This window comes from Moschus berezovskii, chromosome 10 (genome assembly GCF_049115385.1).
Source record: "Moschus berezovskii isolate FMDL1 chromosome 10, NW_MosBer_1.0, whole genome shotgun sequence".
Taxonomy (NCBI): domain Eukaryota; kingdom Metazoa; phylum Chordata; class Mammalia; order Artiodactyla; family Moschidae; genus Moschus; species Moschus berezovskii.
The window spans coordinates 106320426-106347523 of NC_142469.1; the positions used below are offsets into that span (position 1 = coordinate 106320426).

The window sequence follows — 27098 nt, forward strand, 5'->3', positions numbered from 1 at the left end:
CTGAACTGAACTGCTAAGTAAATCCTGAGCCACAACCTTCTTGGTTGGGAGCATTTGTGAAAGCAAGGCTTCTGAACACATTCACCTAAATGACTGCTTGGCAGATAAATGGCTCTTTGCCATCGGCTGAGCCAGTGACGTAGCCGTGTTGCCGGGTGACGTCCATGGTGTAGTGGATTTCGGTCTGGGACCCTCAGTCTCCTTTCCTGTCCAGTGCTTGTCCAGTGCTGACACCTATAGGAGTGACTGGTGGAGAAGCTGGGAGTCGGAGGGTCTGCATCTCTACTGAGCTCTCAGGATGCCACCTCTGCTGTCCATGGACAACAAGCATCTGCCAACGGCAGTCACCTGATAGTCACCTTTTGTTTCACAAGACCGTTGTCTCTGAGTCCGTTTTCCATCCTGCAGCCTTCAGCTGCAATCTGAGCCCTGACCAGCGGGTGAGTGGAAGGGCACATGGCTGGAGGGGGCATGGGAGTCACAGCTCCAAATGATAAATCAGCATGAGCACAGATTCTTCACGACAGCCCTGTTGGTTCTGCTTTTCTAAGGCTTTGATTCAGTAAGACTTTGTTTATTCTCCCAATCTCCTCTTAGGTTTCACAGAGGCAGATTCCTTTTCTTTGATGGACGTGATGAAACTCTTTAAAATAGAGCATGACTCAGTTTCTAACGTTAGAAATAGATACACAGAGCTGTTTCTTCACTCCCCGAGGGAGTAGCTGACTTAGGAGATGGGCTGGAGCTTGGGGGAGTGGGGACTGCAGGAGCAGGACTCAGTCTAAATCTGGGCCTTCCCTCGGTGAGGCTGGACCTCCCAAAGGATCAATGATGGTTCTAGTCTGACAGCTTGGGAGCTAGTCCAGACTTGTGACACTACTCATTGGTTGAATTGTTTTATTAGAAAAAAGTTGTTTTGTGTCTCAGCAACACCATTAGTCCTCCAAGCGATCAGCATGCCACACATCTTTGGGGTTGTTGCCGTTTGGTGTCTGCAGCATCCGCTGTGGTCTGCTTCTGGGATTCAGGGTAACCCGGGCAGCCTCTCATCCCTTGGAGCCACTCTCAGGCTGTCTAAAGGGAAAGGGCTCAAGGCACCTTCCCTGGGCGCTGCCTGGACATGGATCACGGCCTCTGCAGAGTCAACAGACCCCTGCCGTGTGGCTTCTATCCTCTGTGACTGAATATTTAGTCACACTGTTTTCAAGCTCTAGAATGATCTATTTCCTGAAAAACAATTGGATTACCCAAACACATCATTTTATTCATTGAAACAATTCACTCCAAGAATCTGAGTAGCCAACATTAGCAACCTGGAAAGGTGGAAACCTGAAAATAATACATCTTCATATCTCAAAATAGAAAAAAAACAACAAATTTTCTTCTTAATTCAGACTAGCCATCTTTGATTTGTCTGTACCAAGCTCTGTTCCTCTCAGGATTGCTGACGTGGCCCAAGCATTGGGCCAAGAATTCTATTTCAGTAGTTCTTCTGACCACCTGGGCTCAAGAGAATTAACTCTGGATCTTAAAGTTTCCAGAAAGCTGGAAGATGTAAATGTTTAAGTTTAATCAATTGAAGTGAGTTGGAAAACTTAAGCAAAATTGAAAACTTTAAGGGTATACCCCCTTTTCCAGCTTTTCTATTTGATATGTAAGGTGATCAGCTCTTCTGGTTTGTGCAGAAAGATCACAGTGTTTGCACTGAAAGTCCCACATCCAGGAAACCGCTCAGTCTTGGACCAACTAGGATGTTAGGTCTAGAATATCTGTGTCCACTGATATCACTGACAGCAAAGATAATATTCAGAAGAGCTGGTGGTTCTAGCCATCTTGACTAAGTCAAAGTCATAGTGACAGGTCCAAGGTGATCCCTTTTGGTGGTGGACAGTGTATTAGCTGAACTCATCTCTGTCTTGTTCTTTGTTGCTTCCAGAGCCACAGTGGGCCATCAGCTGCTCACTATCTGCCAGGGGAAAGGGCATGCTCACTAACATGGCAGCTGGGCATGGGATCGGGGAAGAAGGCGCCCTTTGTGAGGACTAATTCTGGAAATCGGTCCATATGCTGTTGGGGGCTCGTATGTTGGACTGCCAATCCGTGGTCTAGACCTGTCAATAATCACTTCTCTTCTGGGCCACACCTGCTCTTTAGTTTACTCACACTGATAGGAACTTGGCTTGTCAGGGTGTTGTGTTGATTGAGGAACGCTGTGGAAGAGTATGAGCATGTAGGACCAGGAATTTTTCTCCTGATGACCAGAGTAGATCTGCCTGCAGTTTTTAAAATTAGGTCAGAGGTTGGTTCTAAGAAAATCTTTCTCTGCAATACTTATTGTACAAATTCTTTCCTCCCTCCCCAGCAAAAAAAGTCAAGCAAGGAATAAAACCTCCAAACCCAGTGGCACCAAGTTCTGACAGCCCTTCCTCTACAATGTATGTCTGCTCATTTCTCATTGTCTGTGGCCAAGACCCCATCATGGCCCAGAGCTGCTCCAGTCATCACCTCAATGGAGTCTGGTACCCAGGCTGTCTCTCTCACAGACACACTCCTTTTAAGTTTATCCTATAGAGTCTTTTGACATTTAGCTTCATAACTGGTCACCTTGGTCATATTCTACCAGTGACCCAGAATGTTCTCTGCTTCCTTCCACATTTAAGTTCTGAGCCTTCAGCTTGATTAAGTGAGGTCTGAAAGGCAGTGAGGGCATGGTGAAGCTCGGAACTCCCTGGCTCCAGCTGACATAGGCAGGTAGTGAGCTGGAACAATAAAGGGAGTGTCCTGATTTTCTGGGCCGGGAAGGAAGCTGAGCCCCTCCCAGGAAGGCAGAAAAAGCCCCAGGCCTTGAGGCAGAAGCGAATACTTGGGAGCTGGCCATTTTCACCAGCCCCGGATGACTCGAGTAATGATGCAGCCTCAGGGTGAGGTGACCCCTCTCCTCGGTCACCTCGACTCTTGTGTGCAGTATTTCTAGTTTCCACAGAGTAAGTCTCTACTGAAATGGCTAAGGTTATCTTTCTATCACCGTTTTTCTCGTACATTCCGTTTACTGAGATTTTATCATGGTTTCTGCCATTATTTTTTTCTTCATCATTGGTACATTATCTCCTTCCTCCCTGCTCTGACGCCTTCCCTCTTTCCCCACCACCTTCCCCGTGCTCGCCGTACCCCTTCCCGGAGCCCACTGCCGGCCACCTATGCACAGTCTCATCCATAATCAGCATCGTCAACCAGAAGGTGCACTTGTTACAACTGATGCAGTCACACTGACCCGTCACAATCACCCGGAGCCCATAGTTCCTGCTCGGTGTTGTATGTTCTGTGGAAACGTGTACCATGCCCTGTATCCATCATCACAGAATCATGCAGAGTAGTTTTACTGCCCTGACACACTTGTGTGCCCCACCCACTCCTCCTTCTCTGTCCCATCCAATCCCGGGGCAGCTACTGATCTTCTTAGACCCCACGGTTTAGACTTTTCCAGAGTGTCGTATAGTACATAGACTATGCAGGTGTCTACGATAGACTATACAGGAGTCACACTGTACACAGAACTTTCATACTGGCTTCTTTCACTTAGTAATATGTACTTAAGTTTCCTCTGTGTTTGTTTTCTTTCTTCATGGTTTGATGTATCATTTCTTTTAGCGCTAAGTTATGTACCATCATCTGGATCCCGTTCCATTCTGTTCCGTCGCTCAGTCGTGTCCGACTCTTTGCGACCCCGTGGACTGTAGCCTACCAGGCTTCTCCGTCCATGGGATTCTCCAGGCAAGAATACTGGAGTGGGTTACCATTTCCTTCTCCAGGGGATCTTCCCGACCCAGGGATTGAACCCGGGTCTCCCGTTTTGGAGGCAGACGCTTTAACCTCTGAGCCACCAGGGAAGCCCCACCACAGTATATTATTTATCCACTGACCTTCTAAAGGATATCTTCCAGTTTTGGCAATTATGAGTAACGTTTCTGTGAACATCTGGGTAACAATTTATTCTGTGTGTGCACACAAGTCTTGTGGTTTGGAGAAACCTCTTGAGAGTCCTTTGGCCTTCAAGGAGATCAGACCAATGAATTCTAAAGGAGACCAACCCTGAATGTTCACTGGAAGGACTGATGCTGAAGCTGAAGCTGAAGCGCCAGGTCTTTGGCCTCCTGATGCAAAGAGCAGACTCATTAGAAAAGATGCTGATGCTGGGAAAGATGGAGGGCAAGGGGAGAAGGGGTGACAGGATGAGATGGTCGGATGGCATCCCCAACCCAATGGACGTGAATGTGAACAAACTCCAGGAGATAGCAAAAGACAGGGAAACGTGGCTTGTTTCAACCCAGGGGATTGCAAAGAGTCAGACTTGGCTTAGCAACAACCATGCAAGTCTTAAACTCCTTTCAATAAATAACAAGTAGCAGCTGATCGCCGAAGAACCGATGCTTTTGAACTGTGGTGTTGGAGAAGACTCTTGAGAGTCCCTTATACTGCAAGGAGATCCAACCAGTCCATTCTAAAGGAGATCAATCCTGGGTGTTCATTGGAGGGACTGATGCTAAAGCTGAAACTGCAATACTTTGGCCACCTCATGCGACGAGTTGACTCACTGGAAAAGACTCTGATGCTGGGAAAGGTTGGGGGCGGGAGGAGAAGGGGACGACCGAGAATGAGATGGCTGGATGGCATCACCGACTCTGTGGACATGACTTTGAGTGTACTCCGCGAGTTGGTGATGGACAGGGAGGCCTGGTGTGCTGTGATTCATGGGGTCGCGGAGAGTCGGACACAACTGAGCGACTGAGAGAGAGAGAGAGAGCACAATTGCTAGATCACAGGGTACAAATGCGTTTAGTTTTGTAATAAATAGCCAAACTGTCTTCCGAAGAGATGGCACTGTTTTGCATTCCCACCAGCAATGAATGGGAGTTCCCGTGGCTCCACACCTTTGCCAGAATTTGCTGTGGTCAGTGTTTCAGATTCAGGTCCTTCCAATAGGTGTGTAGTGATATCATTTTGTTTCAGTTTGCATTTCTCTGATGCCATATGCTGTGGGACATTTGTTCATAAGCATATTTGCAACCTGTATATCTTTTCTGGTGAGGTGTCTATTAAGGTCTTTGGTCCATTTTTCAGTTGGATTGTTTCTTCCGGTTGAACCTTAGGAATCTTTGTATATTTTGAATTAGTCCTTTATGAGATGTGTGTATTGCAAGCATTTTCTCCCCATCCACAACTTATCTTCTCTGCTTTTGACGTTGTCTTTCACAGAGCAGAAGTTTTAAATTTTAATGAAATCCAACTCATTTATTCTTTCTTTCACGGATAGTTCCTTTGGTGTTGAGTTTGAAAAGTTGTCACGATGCCTAAAGCCTTCTAGGCTTTCTCCTATATTATCTTCTAGGAGTTTTGTAGTTTTGCAGTTTACAGTTAGGTCCATGACCCATGCTGTTGTTCAGTTGCTCAGTCATGTCTGACTCTGCATGGCCCCATGGACTGCAGCATGCCTGGCTTCCCTGTCCTTCCCAGTCTCCTGGAGTTTGCTCAAACTCATGTCCATTGAGCCAGTGATGCTATCTGTCTATGACCCATAGCAGATCCCAAGTTTAAGTTAACTTCTGGGAAGGGCATAAAGTCTGTCTAGATTCTTTTTTTTTTTTTTACATGCTGATGCCTAGTCGTTCCAGCATCATTTGCTGAAGAAACTCTCTTTGCTCCATTTTATGAGTTCTGCTCCTTAACGGAAAGTCTGTTGATTATATTCAGGTGCTTCTATTTCTGGGCTCTGTATTCTGTTCCATTTATGCACTTGGGTATTCTTTCACCAATACCACACTGTCTCAATTACTGTGCTTCGTAGAAAGTCTGAATGACCCTTTTTTCACACCATTTCCTCCACATGCTTGAGTAGAAAGTACTCTGCATGCATGCTAAGCCGCTCAGTCATGTCCAACTCTTTGCGACCCCATGGACTGTAACACGTCAGACTCCTCTGTCCATGGAATTCTCCAGGCAAGAGTACCGGAGTGGGTTGCCATGTCCTCCTCCAGGGGGTCTTCCTGACCCAAGAATTGAACCCAAGTCTCCTGCTTTGCAGGTGGATTCTTTGCCCACTGAGCCACCTGGGAAGCCCAGAAAGTATCCTACACTTATGTAGTATCAGCTTTTGAGTTGAGAGCTTCCATGCCATTATGATACTGTTCATGGGGTTCTCAAGGCAAGTATACTGAAGTGGTTTGCCATTCCCTTCTCTTGAGAAACCTGTATGCAGGTCAGGAAGCAATAGTCAGAACTGTACATGGAACAACAGACTGGTTCCAAATAGGAAAAGGAGTATGTCAAGGTTGTATATTGTCACCCTGCTTATTTAACTTATATGCAGAGCACATCATGAGGAACGCTGGGCTGGAAGAAGCACAGGCTGGAATCAAGATTGCTGGGAGAAATATCAATAACCTCAGATATGCAGATGAAACCACCCTTATGGCAGAAAGTGAAGAGGAACTCAAAAGCCTCTTGATGAAAGTGAAAGAGGAGGGTGAAAAGGTTGGCTTGAAGCTCAATATTCAGAAAACGAAGATCATGGCATCTGGTCCCATCACTTCATGGGAAATAGATGGAAAAACAGTGGAAACAGTGTCAGACTTTATTTTTTTGGGTTCCAAAATCACTGCAGATGCTGACTGCAGCCATGAAATTAAAAGACGCTTACTCCTTGGAAGGAAAGTTATGACCAACCTAGATAGTATATTAAAAAGCAGAGACATTACTTTGCTAACCAAGGTCCATCTAGTCAAGGCTATGGTTTTTCCAGTGATCATGTATGGATGTGAGAGTTGGACTGTGAAGAAAGCTGAGTGCCAAAGAATTGATGCTTTTGAACTGTGGTGCTGGAGAAGACTCTAGAGAGTCCCTTGGACTGCAGGGAGATCCAACCAGTCCATTCTAAAGGAGATCAATCCTGGGTGTTCATTGGAAGGACTGATGCTAAAGCTGAAACTCCAATACTTTGGCCACGTCATGGGATGAGCTGACTCACTGGAAAAGAGTCTGATGCTGGGAGGGATTGGGGGCAGGAAGAGAAGGGGACGACAGAGAATGAGATGCCTGAATGGCATCACCGACTTGATGGACATGAGTTTGAGTGAACTCCGGGAATTGGTGATGGACAGGGAGGCCTGGTGTGCTGTGATTCATGGGGTCGCAAAGAGTCGGACACGACTGAGCGACTGAACTGAACTGAACTGAACTGATGCCATTATGATGCCTATTTAACTTCATTAGATGCTTGAGAAGCGGAGAGTCTATCTCTGATAGAAGAATATCTCTGACTTTTTATGGGTGTCAAGGACTACAGCGATTGATAAAATTAATGAAAAGGAAGAAGGCTTGTGTGTGCTCTTTCTTTCAACTACTGGGTGTGTGGATGCTGAATTTTCATATCATCTTTTCACTTTAAGCCTATGCTTCGGCCTTGCTTCCAATATCAAACTGACAATTCAAGCCTTCCTTTAAGCCAGGAACTGAGAATTTGGGAAGAAAGGTGTATATTTTATTCGACTGTGAGGACTTTTCCTTTGTGATGCTGCCTTAATGTGGAGGTCATGTTTCTATTGTAATTTCTCTTCTGTTTTCTCTGTATCTCTCCCCTCATACGCCTTTACACATATCAGGATTTTGCTTCAAAACTGTATTACCTAGCAAGTTGTCTACATTACCCAGCACAAGAACATCAGAGTTTTTTAAGTTGCAAGGAAGCTTATCTGCAGGTTTGTTTCAGGCATTGAGATTCTTTTCCATAATCTGTTAGGAAAGTTTTCTGCAGTTCTGTCTTGCTTTGGAACACCTGTGTAAGTGTCTCCCCTTTTCAGTCAGATGCAAAAAAGCTCATGTCTGATGGTCCAGTGGTTAAGACTCCTTATTCCCAATGCAGGGAGCTTGGGTTCAATCCCTGGTCAGGGAACAAAGGACCCAACATGCCATGCAGTGTGGGCAAAATAAAAGCACACATCTGCCCCCACTGAGGTCCATTAGGTGACCCTCTCAGGGTCAATCTCAAGAAGATCTCTGCCACCCTGGATCCCAATACCAGAGTTGCAGAGTTGGTTTGGTCTCACCAGTTGACACAAATCACTGGAAGCAGCGAGTGCTTTCTCTTAGACTGTTCTCAGTCCAAGACATTGGATAGAAAACAGTTTTCACTCCCTTGGTTACGGGTAAAACTTTATGACACGGTTGCAAATTCTTGGAAGTGTGTGTTTTTGATGCAGGTGTTGCTAAATCGTACTTATCACAGCACAAGGGGTTCTTAAAGATTGTAAGGTAAGAGTGAAGTAAGTGGCAGCAGATCATTTTGGGCCATATTAGAAATAGTCAGATGGTTGAAATCCAGGTATAGAGGATATGCAACATAAATTGTGTAATAAATGGAAACTGTGCTTTTGAAACACTGAAAGGCATGAAAACGGAACTGCCCTCCTGATTCGAGCTCCATGGGGTGCACCTTATTCTCGGCAGAGCTATATACCTAGTGCTGAATAGGGCAAAATAGAGAGAGGCCCTCGTTGGTTAGCAGCGTGAAAATTAAACAAAGATCGCTTTATTCCCCTGTAGAGATGGGGAAAGGGTCTCTGAATGGTTGCAAAACCAAGCTGTGATGCTGAAATTTCAGAAACTGAGTTTTCAAGTTCTTAGGCAGACACCCAAGCTCATTCATGTTGGGGTCACTTATTGTAAAAAATCAACCTGCTTCTAGGGGCTGTCAAAGGCAGCATTATTCAGCAAACATTCACTCATGGCTGGGATTTTTGGCTTTGTTTTAGATTTTGCTGCCTGAGATCTCAGCTTCCATCATTTTGCTGGGGACCGATCCTTTGCCATTGGAATCTGAAGGTGATAAGGGCTGTCAACCTAAATAACCAGATCTGCCATCTGTAGAGGTAGGCACTGGAAACTCAAGAGTCTTGTGAAAGTAGACGTGGCCCCTGGATCCACCTGCAAAGCCTTCCCCTTGTGGTCTTATCTGTCTAGTTCTGAACTGAAAAGGAATTTGTTTCAGTTAAAAAAAAATTGTAAATAAAAATTGACAGCTTGTTCACTAAAGGTTTCTGTGTATATATGAAGAGATTCAAGGAGTTTTGTGTGCTTACCACACATGAGGATAGAACTTATTTTTCTCCATGGTTTGGTACTTGTTTACTTCTGGAGGTGTCTGTGCGTTTAGACTGAGAGCTCTGCCGTTTAGATCCAGGGCCGTGAGTGGTCCACCGTTCTTGGGTTGTATTTTATGCTGCTCAAAAGTTGTGATATTTGAAGGCACACTAATGTATAGCAGACATACTATAGTGAGCATAGAGTAGAAAATGTCCTCTGCTCTTCAGTCCCTCAGTCATGTCCAGCTCTCTGCGACCCATGGACTGTAGCAACCAGGCTCCTGTCCTTCACTGTCTCCTGGAGTTTGCTCAAACTCATGTTCATTGAGTCAGTGATATCATCCAACCATCTCATTCTCTGTTGCCTGCTTTTCCTCCTGCCCTCAATCTTTCCCAGCATCATGGTTTTTTCCAGTGAGTCAGTTCTTCGCTTCAGGTGGCCCAAGTATTGGAGCTTCAGCTTCAGCATCAGTCCTTCCAATGACTATTCAGGGTTGATTTCCTTTGGGATGGACTGGTTGGATCTCCTTGCAGTCCAAGGGACTCTCAAGAGTCTTCTCCAGCACCACAACCGAAAAGCATCAATTCTTTGGTGTTTGGTAGGGCTGTGTAACAAAAATACAATGGTATTAATTTATTTTCTCTCTGTTCTGGAGGCCAGATGTCCAAGATCAATGTGTTGTGAGGTTCGTTTCTGGTGAGACTGCCCTTCCTGGCTCACAGACGACCACCTTCTTGTTGTGTTCTCATGGGACCCTTCCTCTGTGTGAGAGAGGGATAGAGACCTCTGGGTCTCTTCCTCTTCTTGTAAGGACACCGCTCCTGTTAGATCAGATCCCACCCTCCTGACCTCTTTGGACCCTAATCACCTCCCTAAAGGCCCACCTTAAAATACAGTCACTTTGGTGAATGGGGCTCCAGTATATGGATTTTGTGAACACAATTCAGTCCATAACAGGAAAAGTCAAACACTGAACTCACAGGACTGGCGTGAGGTTTAAACGGATCGATTCCTAAGAGGGGCTGATCACAGCGCCCGGCACAGAGTAAGGACTGCGTCATTCGTCAGCTGTTCTTACTTCTGGAAAAAGTCACAGCTTTATAAACTCGATCACATACTTTGGAACAAGTGCTGTTTTGGCAGGCAAAGGTCAGAGTTGGTCTCTGTCTCCAGCAGCTTAAGCGATGGCACCCCTGGGACCACAGGGGAAGGTGGGGGCATGGAAATACTCAACGCCTTGGCAGCTGGGAGTGTGGTTCTATGATCTTCTGCACTGTTCTGAGCAAGGCGGCCCACAGAGCGTGATTGGAAGGTGGCTTGGATGGATGACTGGACTAGTCTGATCTGCCCACTTCAGGTTTGCAGGGCAGGGCTGGCCTGACAGGGTTGAGTGTAAACATTCAAGCTCGGCTCGGGGTGGGAGCAGGGTTTCATTACCCTCTGTAGCCCCGGACTCCAGCCTGGAGCCTGTGGACACATCGTTAAGTGATGGATGCATGGAAAGGTACGTAAATGATGAGTGAATGACATGTGTTAGTTCAAGACTCCGTGAGATGCTAAGGATTGTTGGCTGCTTCGGTTCTGGCAAAAAAGGAAAGGGAAAGGAAGGAAGGGAAAAAGAAAAGAAAAATACAAAGACAGAAATGGAAGGATGTACAGACAAGGAAGGCTGGAAGGAGGGAGGGAGGGAAGGGGTGGAGGCGGAGAGGAAGGAAAGGAGTCACCAGGATGCGCTGGAAGGGCAGAGGCGCTCAGGACCTGGCTGTCAAGGGCTTCACCTGCTCTTCCCGCGTTTGTCTCCACATGAATCCCTCTCTGCTGCCCCCTTCCCCGGGGCGGTGCTGTGGCTGGCTCCACCCAGGGCCTCTTGCCAAGGAGGATGGAGTGTCTGCAACCGACAGGTGTGAGAGTGCCCAGCGCGGGGAATAAAGCAGCCAAGACAGGAGAGCAAGAGACGGAAACGGGAACGCTTCCGGGCAGTTTCCGCCCTCATCCTTGTCATTCCTCCTTCCTTGCCTTTCTCTTGCCCCTTTTCTAACTGTGGAGAGTCTTGTGCAAAAGGGAAAAAGCCTTCAGAAGAGACCCAGAGAGTCTGGCCGGGCACTCAGTGGGCACATACTTACGCGCAGGCTGAGCCCTGGTCCTGGACGAGCTGAGCAGACACACACACACACACACACACACACACACACAACTGAGAAAGTCCACGGGGATGGGAGCGGAAGGACCACATTCTGGAAGACAAGGGCTCCAGGTCAAGGCAAGCACTCATCACCCACTCTCACTGACCTTTGCACGTAGCCTGATTTCTCTGCTTCCTCATCTAGAAAAAAAGACTGATGATCTCCAAAGCCCCTTCTGGCCCCTAGATCTTATAGTTAAGCTGCATAATCTTACTCTGCTGCTGACAGGATTCTCTCATCCCAGAAGTTTGGAAGGAGGCTTGGTGCTGCCTTTGAGAGATGCAGAGAGACATGGGATGCTGAGTGCTGGGGGCAGGAGTTGGGGAAGAGGGCTCAGCTTCAGATTTCCTGGGATTTCTCAGGAATTTCCCAAGACCCCAGCCAGCAAGATGGTGTCCCAAATGGTAGAAGTTAGCACCAAAATCAGGGGACAAATGTGTGTAAACAGACTAAGAAAATGGTTGTGAAGACTTGAGGGGGTGAAAGCCCGGGAGAATCTGGGTGTGATGCCCATGAGACGTCTGTGCCCCCATCATGGGGGTCATCACCCTGTCAGCTCACCAAGGTTGGCGTTCAGAGAGATAGCAGGACGGCCCAGAAGGAGACAGACTGACACTGCCAGGGCCAGAGCTTACACACGTCTCTGAAATGGAGAAAAGCGATTTGGGATTTAGGGGTTAAAATTCCCAGCAGCTTCTAAAAAACTGCCCCCCAAAATGAATAATCAAAGACATTTTGGCCATTTGCTCATAAATAGAGCAGCTCAATAGCACAAGAAATCATGCTGGCAGCGCAGGGAGGCATAAAAGCTCTGAATTATGTATTAATGTGCCATGTGAGAAGAAAAAGTGCTAAGGAAATAGTGTAAGAAAAATAAATAAAGCCACATTAAAAGCGAGCATGTCCCATTTGGTCAGTTATGTCAAACATAAAGCAACAAAAAGCAGTGTTGGGAAGTTAACAATTTTAATTTTACTGCTGCCTTTTCCTTTACAGACTGCATCAAGGTGTGAACGGGGCTGAGGCCGCAGCATTGACTTTTTAGGTCCACATTAAATACACACATATTTTAGAAGAATCTGCAAGGTAGGGTGTGTATAGAAGTATTGGAATGGACAGCCCCCTGGCCATCGTTACTTCCTCGAAGAAACAGCCTGTTCTTCTGGGGTGTCTTCTCACTGGACGTTCCAAAGACTTGACTCCAAGATCTGTCCCATAACTCATTGTGGTTCATACACTTTTTTTGGGCCTTAATTTTCCCATCTCTGAAGCTGGCATTTTTTTTCCTATTTATTAACAATAGCAACAATGGATTATGGTTCTGTGAAGACCTGTATCTGTTGAACTAAAGATTCCCGTGTATATGAAGGACCCTAAGGACCCTAAGGACTAGACCACGGTCCCAGGCACCAAAACCACGGAGAATTTGCTTTAAGCGCGGTCTGGAAGCAAACACACTGCACGTTCCCCTTTGTTGTTGCTGCTCCTGTGGTTGTTGGGGTGTGCCTTCGGGTGAAACACTAAGATTTTCTGTTCTGGATTTCAAGGAGGAAAAACAGTGCCAAATGCATATGAAGAAGCACCCGTTTGGAAATGCTGAGTGCAGTTGCTACAGGGTTTAGGACTCAGGTTGAAGGGCCATGGATGTGCAGATGGGGTCTCCGTGCATTTTGCCCCGGGCTCCTTCCCTCCACACACTACCCTCCGGTTTCCTCTCCTTTCAACTGGACTCTGGAGAGCAGAGCTACAGGGAGAGGGGTGGGTTTTGAGAATAAGGGCTCTAAGTAATGTCCGCCTTCTCTGCAGTGATGACACTCCATCCTCATACATTGATGGCTCAGATTTCATCAGAGTTTTTTGACACTGGAAGCTTGGCCAATACTCTAACCGTTGCTGGCAGTAAATATGCTGCATTTATGGATGTGAGAGTTGGACTGTGAAGAAAGCTGATCGCCGAAGAATTGATGCTTTTGAACTGTGGTGTTGGAGAAGACTCTTGAGAGTCCCTTGGACCGCAAGGAGATCGAACCAGTCCATTCTAAAGGAGATCAACCCTGGGTGTTCATTGGAGGGACTGATGCTAAAGCTGAAACTCCAATACTTTGGCCACCTCATGCGTCGAGTTGACTCACTGGAAAAGACTCTGATGCTAGGAGGGATTGGGGGTGGGAGGAGACGGGGACGACAGAGAATGAGATGGCTGGATGGCATTGCTGACTCGATGGACATGAGTTTGAGTGAACTCCGGGAGTTGGTGATGGACAGGGAGGCCTGGCGTGCTGTGATTCATGGGGTCGCAAAGAGTTGGACACGACTGAGCGACTGAACTGAACTGAACTGAAACCATAATTATGAGATGCTAGTCTGTCTACAACCCAGTATAATAATACTGCAGGGAATAAAAATTCCGTTCACACTTTCATCAGTCTTTACTATTCACCAAGTGCTTTCACAGGCATTATTATCTTATTTTGATTGGGAAACCGACAATGTGTCATGAAGTGGTTGAAGCAGGTATCCTCCAGAAGGTTATTTGTAGCCTGAGTGACTAGCTTTCCACTTCCAATTTAAAAATAAGCAGGCCAATAGTTGGTATTCACTCCCATATTATTTTGTTGCTTTATCAAGGTTAGTAATTTCCATTTTAGTTTGCCAAAAAGTGTTGAAAACTTTCATTGAGGTTTCAAATACTCATTACCTTGGAGAACTAATCATATTCAAATCAGTGCAAATAGAATATGGCACAGTTGCAGTTTTGAACTGACAAGACCCCTGTGTGCAAACTGTGTCCTTTTCCTACTTTATGTCCTTAAGGATTAATCGTGGTGAGCAGACTGGATGCAATTTTACTGGACTGGTTTCAGCACTGTGCAGGCTGGGTTTTATTTGTCTTTATCAAGTCTATGATAGAGATTCCTCATTACTAATCCAGATCCTAGAGCCACTGCAAGGTAAGAACAGGGAACATCAACTTGGATTGATGTTCGCTTTGGTCTCAAGTTGAACAAAAATTCCTACTTTTTTTTTTTTAAATCAAAGCTAAGAAATACTTCTTGGACGTGGTGACAGGGTTGTTGAAGGAAGTTCAAATTTGGAATAAAGTTTTTCACTAAGTCTTTGTGTCAGAGGATTAGTCATGAGACATGAGATCATGTCACATCAGGCTATAGGATACCTCCATACGGCTCTCTTCTTCTTGCAGAAATAGGATGATCAAGACCCCCCCGTGTCATTGAAGACCTTTGTGGTGGGGGAGACAGGGTCAAACGAGGAAGGAAACATGGAACCCTGCTGTGAAATGTCACACTGGAGAGAAATGTAAGTGGCTGTCTTCTGAGGCGGGGACAAGGCTCTGCTGGGGGCTGGTGTGACAGACACTACATAAAGACACGGGGATGTGAAGTGAAGCTGGGACGCTAATGCTGTCACACGGGAAATGTGCTGCTACCGTGCCTCTGTTTACACTGGACTCCTCTATGGCTATTGATCATCAAGCCAGCCACTATGCTACTGGCCAAATCCACCTTTTATCCTCTTTTGAAGAACTGATTGCAAACACTTGTAGTTTGATAAATATAGTCCGATTCTATACAAATATACCCCCGTACTTCTTGGCAACGGGCTTCATGACTGTTGCTCCTTATTGCTATGCTTCTATTGCAGAGCTCTTAAAAATAATTCTGGTCCACTTTCTGTATTTGCTACTGCTTTGAATCACAGAGAGTTAAGTAGGAAAATAATTGACCTGTTCTCTAAAGTCTTTTCCCTGGAAGAAATTATATTACCCAGACAGGGTGTGTTCACAGTGGATTCTTACAAGCTTATCTATTTACTTGTTTATTTTATTATGCTGCTGCTATAACAGGTGTGTGTGAAGGAGTAAACCTGCAGTCAGCCAAGAAGATAAGGCAGATGGCAGCCTGAGTGTGGGCTCCAAGGTGAAGAAGTACCCTTACTGGGGTCTGGATCAGAATCCAGATCTGTCAGGATGGGGGGAATGGTGGCAATTATGTCAAATGCTCATTTGGTTTTGTTTTTTACCAAATGTAATGTTGACTGTTTTGCCCGAGATAAAAAAACAAAACAAAACATTACTAATGGTTGGTATCAATCTTTCTGTCATCTATTTGAAATCCCCTAGAAGAGGGAAAGGATGAAAATAAAATGTGTTTAGTTGCAAATGCCTCATTTGAAAGTGTTATTCACCCAAGAAATATCCTGAAAGTTGCATTTAGCTGACTAAAGAGAAATGTGGTAAATAACGAAAGGAAAATTACTGAGACATGCTTAAAGAAGGCTTAGGTTAGCTGCTTGGTGACCAGCAAAATAGCAATTAAGTTTATAGAATGAAGGGATTAAAAGAAACGTAAATGAAAAGTAGAAGGAAATAAACTCTGTTCTAATCTCTAAAAATGGCTTAAATAAAATGCTCATTATAGAATGGGTTCATGAAGCACACACGAAGCTGTGGGGATTAGCAGGCACGGATTTAAAACCTGCTTTTGACGATGCTGACAAAATGCTGTGCAGCGGCTCCATCCTCGGGTACCTCTGCAGCCCATGCAACAGGAATTCTGTCTAAGGCCAAGTGACTTTGCAGTTCTGTACTCAGAATTAATTAAAAATGTTTTTAACGGATTCATTCCTGGGTGACATTCCACACCACACACAACACACTCACAGATACTCAAACTATATATATATATATATATATTTGTTTGAGTATGCTGCTGCTGCTAAGTCACTATATACATAGATGTATATATCTATATATGTATATATATCTATATATGTGTATATATATGTATATCTATCTATCTATATATATACATAGATATACTGGAAAAGGAAATGGCAACCCACTCCAGTATTCTTGCCTGGGAAATCCCATGGACAAAGGAGCCCGGGAGGCCACAGTCCATGGGGTCGCAAAGAGCTGGACACACTTAGTGACTAAGGAGCAGCATATATCGCTATATCTCTTTGAGCATACATATACATAGGTGTGTATATGAATATACATGTGTATACACAGGGGTGTGTATGAATTGAGTGTGTATACACAGGTGTATACATGCGTGTGTGTATATATAGGTGTATACGTGTATATCTGCTGTTATAGGTATATATGTGTATATCTGTTGTTTAGTCATTAAGTCTTGTCTGACTCTGGAACCCCATGGCTTGCAGCCCACCAGGTCTCCCTGTCCCTCACTATCTCTTGGAGCTTGCCCAAGGTGTGTACTTCTATACATAGAGGCACATGTGTGTGTGTGCGTGTGTGTGTGGCATACATTTAGTTTTGAAAGTCCTTTCATGTCAGCAAATTGTACCAAACTGTAGATGGGAAGCTGCAAAATGACTCCTGAAATGAAGTTATTGCAATTCAGGGATGGAAAGGAAATGAATAACCAAATGTACCTCTAATCTTAACTTGAAGGCATTTCCATAATTGATGCTCCCCAAGCCCTCTGTGAGCGCCAGGCTCCAGAGCTGAGGGATTTGACTTGAAAAGGCCCTGACGCTGAATGATTCATGGCCTGGCCCTCCGTGAGCCACCGTATCTGCTCTGCACAGAACACGCCGGGCCGCGGAGCACGGAGGCCTCCTTTCCTTAGGCAGGGAGCCCGATGGTGGGGTGCTGCCTGGGCCAAGAGACCAGGAGGGGAGCCTGCGTCCCCCGGGGCGGTGAGAGGGAGCCCCGAGACTCTGGGGAGGTGTTGGGACAGGGTTTATCTGTGCCCAGGGTGGGCAGCTGCTTCATCTGGATCTGACTGTCTTGAGAGGTCTGGAGAAAACACCCATTTATCTGGCAAGCCCCATTGCTTTCTGTGTGAAGCTATTTTGTCATCTTGAATATTTCATCTCTCTCCAATCATCTTCCCTTTGGTTTGCTAAGCACTCTCATTAGACAAACCCCTTGGTACTGAAGGATCTGAAGCTAATTCACCCCCCTGTGAAATGCCCGTTTCCAGTGTAGACAGAGATTTCTGCCTTGTGAGAATTTACCCACCACGTGCGCCGTTGCCAAGAGGACCTCCGAATGGGCTGTGACTCCACCGCTTGCGGAGATCTGTAATTGAATAAATGATAAGACGTTACAGACAGACACGGCTGCGCAGAACAAGACTTTGACCATCTGACATGTGTGTTAAGTCAGAAATGGCCAGGGCCTTTCTGCAGTCTGTAATACCAGGGTTTGCTCAGTGCATAAATCAACATTACCTTGGGAATGTTTAAACACTAAGGGCAGAAGATGTTTTAACGTATTTAGGCAACCTCTATTCAGGTAACAAAGCCCATAGGAAATTCTGCTGGCCAGTACTTTTTAAAGCTAAGTCATGATAATTTTATTATCTGGAAGCTACAAAATATAATTTTTAGAAGTCAAAATTAGTGAGGTTTCACTGAGTTAAAAAATGAGCAAAACTCTGCATCTTTTAGGTACACACATTATAAATTATTTTTCCTATACCATAATTAAAATTTAGTTTAATAAATTTTACACACGTTTGTCTCTCCTTCTGTCTGTTTTCTCAAAGTTTGTCAACACTGGTGTCAGTGTTGGGCTTCCCAGGCGGCGCAATGGTAAAGAATCTGCCTGCCAAGCAGGAGATGCAAGTTCGATCCCTGGTTTGGGAAGATCCTCTGGAGAAGGGAATGGCAACCCATTCCAATGTTCTTGCCTGGAGAATCCCATGGACAGAGGAGCCTGGCGGGCTACAGTCCATAGGGTCACAAAGAGTTGGGCACGACTGAAGAGGCTTAGCGTGAGCAGAGGGTCACACAGTGGGTTGGGGTGAATTTGTTAGATTTTGACCTATGCTTCTTTTCCTCCTTTCCTTCCCATCACCTCCACTCCCGGGTCAGGTGGGTGGTCATTCCGTGCTCCTGGTCTCAGCAGGGAGATGGAGGGCACACGGCACCCTGAGCTGCTTTTCCTTGGCTTTCGTGACCCCAAAGACCACCCCTGTGGCGGAAACCCTACCAATGTAGAATGACTATGTGGAAGAAGCCTCCCGGGTTAGAACAGAGCTTCCAGCTCTTCTTCAGTTGGAAAAGATTTCCTAAAATTGAGAGGAGAGAGCAGGACTGGTGAGGGATGCAGGGCTGTTGGGGGGACCTTAAAGAAAGGCCCAGAGGTGTTTGAGGAGCAAGAGGGTACCAGAATCTCCACCCAGCGCCACATTCAAATTCTACAGCCACAACGACACCCCAGAGAGGACATGGCGGTGTGGTGGGTCCAGACAGACCAGGGTTCCTGACGGCACTGCAGGGATCTCATCTGTGGTACCACATATGAGCCACGTCTGAGGCTCCAGTGTTGGAAGCGTCAAGAGGAAAGCAGAGAGTGCTGGACATCAGGGACAAGATGATGGAAATGATATCTCAGCGAGGCTTCAGTGCATCAGGGGTAGATGTCCGCCTGGGACACCGGATCATTCAGAAGACGGTCCCTTGGAGAGAAGACAGGAAGAGTCGCATTCTAGCTCACGGCCCAACATAGAATTAAAGCTCCTCGGCATTAGGCAAGTCCTTGAAGTCAACACACAACGTGGGGAAGACGTTTGGCTTTCCGAATTGGCCAGGCAGTAAAACTTTTCACAGAAGTTTAGGGGTGGAAATACACTTTGAAAAATTCTCTCTCTCACATCTGAGCTTGTGGACAGATGTGTGGAAATCTTAATGCCTGCCTGTAGCTAAGCTGTTTCAGACAGACCACCTGCCCCTTGTTAGGGCTGAACTGTGTCTCCAGACTGGCTGTGTTGGAGTCCTAACCCCCAACCCCAGGATGTGGTCTCATTTAGAGACTGGGTCTTCACGGAGGTGAGCCCGTCGGGGCAGTGCTGGTCCAGATGACTTGTCCGCATAAAAAGGAGACAGTTTAGGTGCAGAGGCAGACGTGCATGGAGGGAAGATGAAGTGTAGACACCCAGGGAGAAGGCCATGTGCAGATGAAGTCAGTAATGGGGTGATGGTGCCGCAAGCCAAGGAAACCGGAGATGCTCAGCGAATCCCGGGGAGCTAGGAAGAGGCAAGACACGGGCTGTCTCTCCCGGCCTCAGGAGGACTCAGCCTTGCCGACACCCGGATTTCTGACTTCTGGTTTCCAGAGCTGTGACAGGGTGAATTTCTGTGGTTCCCGCCCCTGTGATTCAGTGAGGGAAGCCCTGGTAAAGCAACACACTCCTGCTTTCCGGATTCGCTGGCGCTCAGTGTTTTCTTCCAGAAGAGTTGACTACAGGAGGACAGACTGCTTTGTTAACTAACAACCCTCACCTGCCCTGGGAGGAGGGAGTTCCACAGTCACGGGAGTGAATGGTGCTCCCATGGCTCAGCTTCTGAGCTGGATCTGGAGATTCCTGGAGAGTCATTGGGCTGCGGATCAAGTTGGCTTGGTGGAGGGGTTGCCTCCGCCACTCCGCCCTCCAGGCGTGAAGCCAGCCCACTCCGGCTGCCCGGGACCCCCGCCTGCAGCACAGGCTCCCCAGGCAGGGCCCCGGCCCTCTCTCTACTGGACACTGGGGGGCACCCAGGAGCCCCCGCCTGCCTGCTTCTGTCCCAGCAGCCTCCCGGTGCCCTCAACCCGGGGATGTCCCCGAGAGGCTGGGCAAGGCCTGGCTCCCTCTGCTTCTAGACTCTCACAGTCCCCCAGAGGCAGAGCCACAACTAACATTTCATATTTTCTACTGCTTCTATTAGAAGAGCAAAAGCAACAGGTGAAGTTAATTTTAATAATGTATTTCACTAAGCTCCATATATCCAAAATACTATCACTGGACCCTTAATTCATATAAAACTGTATTTCAGAGATATTTTGCCTCTTTTATTTTGCTTGTTTGTTTGTACCAAGTCTTCAAAATCCAGTGAGTATCTTACACTCAGGGCCCATCTGGATTCAACCAGCCACGTTTCAGGTCATCTGGATTCACGGGAACGAAGTGGCTACCATGCTGGACAGAGTATTTCTAGACCAGAAAATGATTGCCGACCTCTGACCTGATGTTGCCTGTTTTAGGGCCCTGTCCCTAGGACTCTAGCCAGAGCACAGTGGTTTCTCTGCAGGACAGTCTGAGCCCTGGGCCCCTGGTACATCGGATCCTAGGCAGGGGACAAAAGGCTCATTCTCTGTGCAGAGGTGCTCCTGGGAACCCAGCATGCTCCTCCTCCTCACCCTCCCATGTTCTTCCTCCCTTTCTCTCCTTCTCCTTTCTCTTCTTCTTCCCCTTTTCCTGTTTCTACACGGAAATACCTTTGCTCCCCAAAGACATCACTGATGGGATATTATTCAACGCCCCTATAAGTGTGGTTTCTTGGTTGATTGAGTTCCACTCTGTTAGTTAACCGACAGTGCTCTGACTGCCCCTTACGTGAAGGAATCGCCTTAAGGCAGGGGCATTTTTGATAAGGATCTCACATGCTAGTAAAGTGATGCTCAAAATTCTCCAAGCCAGGTTTCAGCAATATGTGAACCGTGAACTCCCAGATGTTCAAGCAGGTTTTAGAAAAGGCAGAGGAACCAGAGATCAAATTGCCAACATCTGCTGGATCATGGAGAAAGCAAGAGAGTTCCAGAAGAGCATCTATTTCTGCTTCATTGACTATGCTAAAGCCTTTGACTGTGTGGATCACAATAAACTGTGGAAAATTCTGAAAGAGATGGGAATACCAGACCACCTGACCTGCCTCTTGAGAAACCTGTATGCAGGTCAGGAAGCAACAGTCAGAACTGGACATAGAACAACAGACTGGTTCCAAATAGGAAAAGGAGTGCGTCAAGGCTGTATATTGTCACCTTGCTTATTTAACTTATATGCAGAGTACATCATGAGGAACGCTGGGCTGGAAGAAGCACAAGCTGGAATCAAGATTGCTGCGAGAAATGTCAATAATCTCAGATATGCTGATGACACTACCCTTATGGCAGAAAGTGAAGAGGAACTCAAAAGCCTTTTGATGAAAGTGAAAGAGGAGAGTGAAAAGGTTGGCTTGAAGCTCAACATTCAGAAAACTAAGATCATGGCATCTGGTCCCATCACTTCATGGGAAATAGATGGAAAAACAGTGGAAACAGTGTCAGACTTTATTTTTGGGGGCTCCAAAATCACTGCAGATGCTGATTGCAACCATGAAATTAAGAGACGCTTACTCCTTGGAAGGAAAGTTATGACCAACCTTGATAGTATATTAAAAAGCAGAGAGATTACTTTGCCAACCAAGGTCCGTCTAGTCAAGGCAATGGTTTTTCCCGTGGTCATGTATGGATGTGAGAGTTGGACTGTGAAGAAAGCTGATCGCCGAAGAATTGATGCTTTTGAACTGTGGTGTTGGAGAAGACTCTTGAGAGTCCCTTGGACTGCAAGGAGATCCAACCAGTCCATTCTAAGGGAGATCGATCCTGGGTATTCGTTGGAAGGACTGATGCTGAAGCTGAAACTGCAATACTTTGGCCACCTCATGCGATGAGTTGACTCACTGGAAAAGACTCTGATGCTGGGAAAGGTTGAGGGTGGGAGGAGAAGGGGACGACCAAGAATGAGATTGCTGGATGGCATCACCGACTCTGTGGACATGAGTTTGAGTGAACTCTGGGAGTTGGTGATGGGCAGGGAGGCCTGGTGTGCTGTGATTCATGGGGTCGCGGAGAGTTGGACACAACTGAGCGACTGAACTGAACTGAACTTCCCTAAGAAGGGCGTCCCAGGTGGCTCTAGTGGTAAAGAATCTGCCTGCAAGGTGAGAGACCCAGGTTCAATCCCTGGGTTGGGAAGATCCCTTGGAAAAGGGAATGGCTACCCACTCCAGTATTCTGGCCTGGAGAATCCTGTGAACAGAGGAGCTTGGCGGGCTACAGTCCATGGGGTCACAGAGAGTTGGACACCACTGAGAGACTAACACTTTCAAGAAAATCTCTGCCCTTGTATGCTGACACGCGTTCTCTCTTCATATTTACGTGAAAGCTTCCTCGTGTCTTTTCTTCCATCAGGCAGGACAGTGCTGTAAATCCATCCTTACAGGTGATTTCCTCTCCACTGTACCTCAATTATTCTGGCTTCTGGGACTTCATTCCCTATTAATGGGGTTGCTTGAGCTCTTGCTGATGTTTCTTCTTGGTTTATTTCTTGAAACTGTTTCAGTTCCTGTTTCACACTAAATTCTCCTCTCTGATCCATCTGACATCCTGTCCCCAGCATTTCATCCCCTTCAATGAATGGGGACATTTGTTAACTACCACAGCTGAGCCACACGACTCACGTCACCCATTGGTCTATCAGACAATTGGGGGAAGGTCTGCTTTCCACTCCTGGATTTGGGCACGGGGATGATGCTTCTTGGGCTTCCCTGGTGGCTCAGATGGTAAAGCATCTGCCCACAGTGCGGGAGACCTGGGTTCGATCCCTGGGTTGGGAAGATCTCCTGGAGAAGGAAATGGCAACCCACTCTAGTACTCTTGCCTGGAAAATTCCATGGACGGAGGAGCCTGGTAGGCTATAGTCCTGGGGTCACAAAGAGTCGGACATGACTGAGAGACTTCACTTTCTTTCTTTATGATGCTTCTTAATGCTGTTTTAGCTTCAAATGCCGGGGAACTTGCTGCAGTTGGGCCTCGATCGTCTGTGACACACTGTGCTCATTATGTGCCAAAGGACAAGAGCTGAGACACAAGAAGACGTGATGCCCACGCCAGAGGGAGTTCGTCATCCTCTTTATGCCCAGGAGGGCAGAGAGGCCACACCTGCTGCCCTGTGACGAGGGCTGCCGAGGCCGCTCCATCTCTCCAGCGCCTCTGATGGAAGGTCGGGTGGTTCTCTTTTGTCCTCATGGTGCTGGGGTTGCGGGATGCCTCTGCACACTGCCCCGTGGCACGTTATCAGAAAAGCTGCACCTCCTGAGCCATTTCCCGTGTGCGCTGAGGCCGCTTCTGCTCTGGATTTTGAGGATTCTGGGGACCGCTTCACGACAACTTGCCCAGAGACCGGCTCTCTGTGCTGAGCGCCGACCCTCCAGTCCAGCCGTACAGAGCTGTTGCCGTCTTTTGACAAGACTCAACACTTGTCAAATTTCAGCACGTTCACATCCTCCCGTCTGAGGCCATGAACGCCCCTGCACTGTGGGGCCGAGTTATTGTGATGCCTGCTTGTTCATCCCCATTTTTCTCACCTGAATCTGGCTGAGCCCCCAAAGCTGCAGCCGTGAGTGGGGTCTGAAGTGCCACCGACATCAGGCTGTCAGGCTTAGGGTTGACCAGGATATGCCGCCTCCCTGGGGGACGTGTCACTGGGAACCAGACAGAGTGTGGCAGATTATAGAAAACAGGTGCTTTGCTTGAGTGAGAAGTCCAGCCTGCCTCTCCAGCTCTGTCCTGGGTGAGCACCTTCCATTCCCTGCCACTTCCCCCCCCCCCCGCCCAAAATGGGTAGGCTGTCTTCTGTTGGCAGTTGCTGTGCAGGGGTTAAGCCCACATGGGAATAAGACTGCACCAGATTCAAGTTCTGGCTCTGTCATCCATCAGTTGCATAAACATGAGTAAGTTCCTTAGACCTCCAGTCCTCAGTCTCCTCATCTGCAAAATGGAGATAATATTCTAACTACTGCCATGACATTATAAAGACTAAATGACTTAATACATAAAGTGCTTAAACAATGTCTGGCACTCAAGAAATCTTGGGTATTAATTCATTGTTACATGAAGAAAGGGGAATGGTTACATCCAACTCACTACACACTCTGAAGCTTAAACAAGAGAACAAGCAACGTCTTGTTTGCTAAGGAACTGAAATACCCCTCCACGCACCTTGAAACACCTCCTTTGGTTTAATAAACAGTGCAATGCTCTACTAATGTAGGGTCTTTCTGGATGCTGAGGTTGTTTGATGAGGCTTAGGGATTCCCAGCTTGTGCTAGTGGTAAAAACCTGCCTGATTATGCAGGAGACATAAGAGACGCAGGTTTGATCCCTGGGTCAGGAAGATACCCTGGAGGAGGGCATGGCAACACACTCCAATGTTCTTGCCTGGAGAATCCCATGGACAGAGGAGCCTGGAGGCTACAGTCCACGGGGTCACCAAGAGTCAGACATGACTGAGTGACTCAGCACCCAAGGGGGCTCAAGGTTTGGGCATGAGAAGGTCCCATGAGACAGAATGGGAGAAAGGAGTATCTAGAGAGGCAAAAGCTGGTCGATGAAGCTCCAGGGGTCTAACCATGCCAAGGGAAGGCTTTGTGCCCAAGGAACTGGTCTGAGGAAGGCTCTTTCCTCTTTGGACCCTCATCAAGGAAAACATAAACAGGCAACTTCCTGTTTGGATCAAGACAGCAGTCTGAGGGAGCAACCGATCAGACACCCAGAAATGTCAACATGCATCATCTATATTGATATCAATCTATAGATTCCCAAGGGCTCCCATGGCGGATCTCTCAGGCAGGAACTCTTGACAGTTACCTTGTTTTACTCGGTGGTGTCTTGGTTTTATATATATATATATCTTGGTCTTACATTTATAAATATGGAGCCTAGAGGAAAGAGCTGTGGATCGCTTCACTGGAAAATGAAAACCGAGTTTCGGTTATGAAAATTCACAGGGCTCCTATACAAACGGAATCCAAAAAGACATCTTGCCTGTTCCTTCAAGTCAGTTTTATGGGTTAAAAAAGAAACTTGGTGAGGGAAATACCTGAAGTAAGAAAATGAAATAGAAGAATCCTTTGCCACTGCATTTTTAGAGACTCGGCCATGTTAACTGTTAATGACATTCTAAATAATACACTATTTCAAATTTCACGAGGGAAAATAATTATATGCATCTTAAAATTTAAAAGAATCAGTGTCTGAAGAATTAGATAATCAGCTTTTTGTTCCACTTCTCCAATCTAGTTCTTTCTTGCACTAACTAGAATTTTCCAGGTTTCAGGAAATTAAGATGTTAAATTTTCATGGCTAAATTTTTCTTTTCATCTCTTGCTTTTCCTCCTCTGGTTAAAGCTGGTATGTCTCCCAGATTAGCTGACCTGCCTCCTGCCTCTGAACCCTATGCTGTATCCTCAAGGGTGGTTTCTCACTTCTACCCAGCAGCATGAGTCAGTTCTGGAACAGGACTGAGTCTGACGCCTGTTTGCGCCTAGTCATCTCTCCCCACAGCTCTGGAGAAGCCTGGTGGGAAGGACACGCGGTCTTCGTTGGATCTGGTGTGACTGGGTTATCTTAAGCACTTATCAGCTTTGTTTGCTTTACTGTGGTTTCTTCATTCACAAATCCTCTAATTTTTTTAAAAAATTTTATTGGAGTACAGTTGATTTAAAATGCTGTGTTAGTTTCAGATGTACAGCAAACTGAATCTGATATGCACACACACGTGTGTGTATATATATATATATACACTCTTTTTTTTTAAGATGCTTTTCCCATACGTTGTTGTTGTTTAGTTGCTAAGTCATATCCGACTCTTTGCAACTCCATGGACTGCAGTGTGCCAGGCTTCCCTGTCCTTCACTGTCTCTAGGAGTTTGCTCAAACTCATATTCAGTGAGTCAGTGGTGCTATCCAATCATCTCATTTTCTGTCGCCCTCTTTTCCTCCTGCCCTCAACCTTTCCCAGCATCAAGGTCTTTTCCAGTGAGTTGGCTTTTTGCATCAGGTGGCCAAAGTATTGGAGCTTCAGCTTTAGCATCAGTCCTTCCAATGAATATTCAGGGTTGATTTCCTGGCAGTCCAAGGGGCTATCTCTAGCATCTTCTCTAGCATCACAGTTTATTTTTTATTTTTTTTTTATTGGAGGCTAATTATTTTACAATATTATATTGGTTGGTTTTGCCATACATTGACATGTACATGAGTTCCCCCTCCTGAACACCCATCCCACCTCCCTCCTCCCCTTATCCTCCCTCTGGGTCTTCCCCACATACCAGCCCCGAGCATCCTGTAACATGCATGGACCCTGAACTGGCGATTCGTTTCACATACAATAATATACATGTTTCAATGCCATTCTCCCAAACCATCCCACCCTCACCCTCTCCCACAGAGTCCCAAAGGCCGTTTTATACATCTGTGTCTCTTTTGCTGTCTCGTATACAGGGTTATCATTTGCATCTTTCTAAATTCCATATATATGTGTTAGTATATTGTATTGGTGTTTTCTTTCTGGCTTACTTCACTCTGTATAATAGGCTCTAGTTTCATCCACATCATTAGAACTGGTTCAAATGCATTCTTTTTAATGGCTGAGTAATACTCCATTGTGTATATGTACCAAAGCTTTCTTATCCATTCATCTGCAGATGGACATCTAGGTTGCTTCCATGTCCTGGCTATTATAAACAGTGCTGCAATGAACATTGGAGTATATGTTTCTCTTTCAATTCTGGTTTCCTCGGTGTGTATGCCCAGGAGTGCGATTGCTGGATCATATGGCAGTTCTATTTCCAGTTTATTGAGGAATCTCCACACTGTTCTCCATAGTGGCTGCACTAGTTTGCATTCCCACTGACAGTGTAAGAGGGTTCCCTTCTCTCCACACCCTCTCCAGCATTTATTGCATGTAGACTTTTGGATAGCAGCCATTCTGACTGGTGTGAAATGGTATCTCATTGTGGTTTTGATTTGCATTTCTCTGATTATGAGGGATGTTGAGCATTTTTTCATGTGTTTGTTAGCCATCTTTATGACTTCTTTGGAGAAATGTCTGTTTAGTTCTTTGGCCCATTTTTTGATTGGGTCATTTATTTTTCTGGAATTGAGCTGCAGGAGCTGCTTGTATATTTTGGAGATTAATCCTTTAT

At 46.3% G+C, this 27098-nt stretch overlaps 1 long non-coding RNA gene across 1 annotated transcript in view; it reads left to right on the top strand.

Moving 5' to 3' along the window:
• Positions 1–8969, top strand: part of LOC148776378 (uncharacterized) — a 99482-nt gene extending 90513 nt beyond the window's left edge. Inside the window, exon 3 of the long non-coding RNA XR_016038504.1 lies at positions 8805–8969. This is a non-coding gene — a long non-coding RNA (uncharacterized LOC148776378). The remainder of the gene's footprint in view (positions 1–8804) is intronic.
• Positions 8970–27098: the final 18129 nt, after the last annotated feature.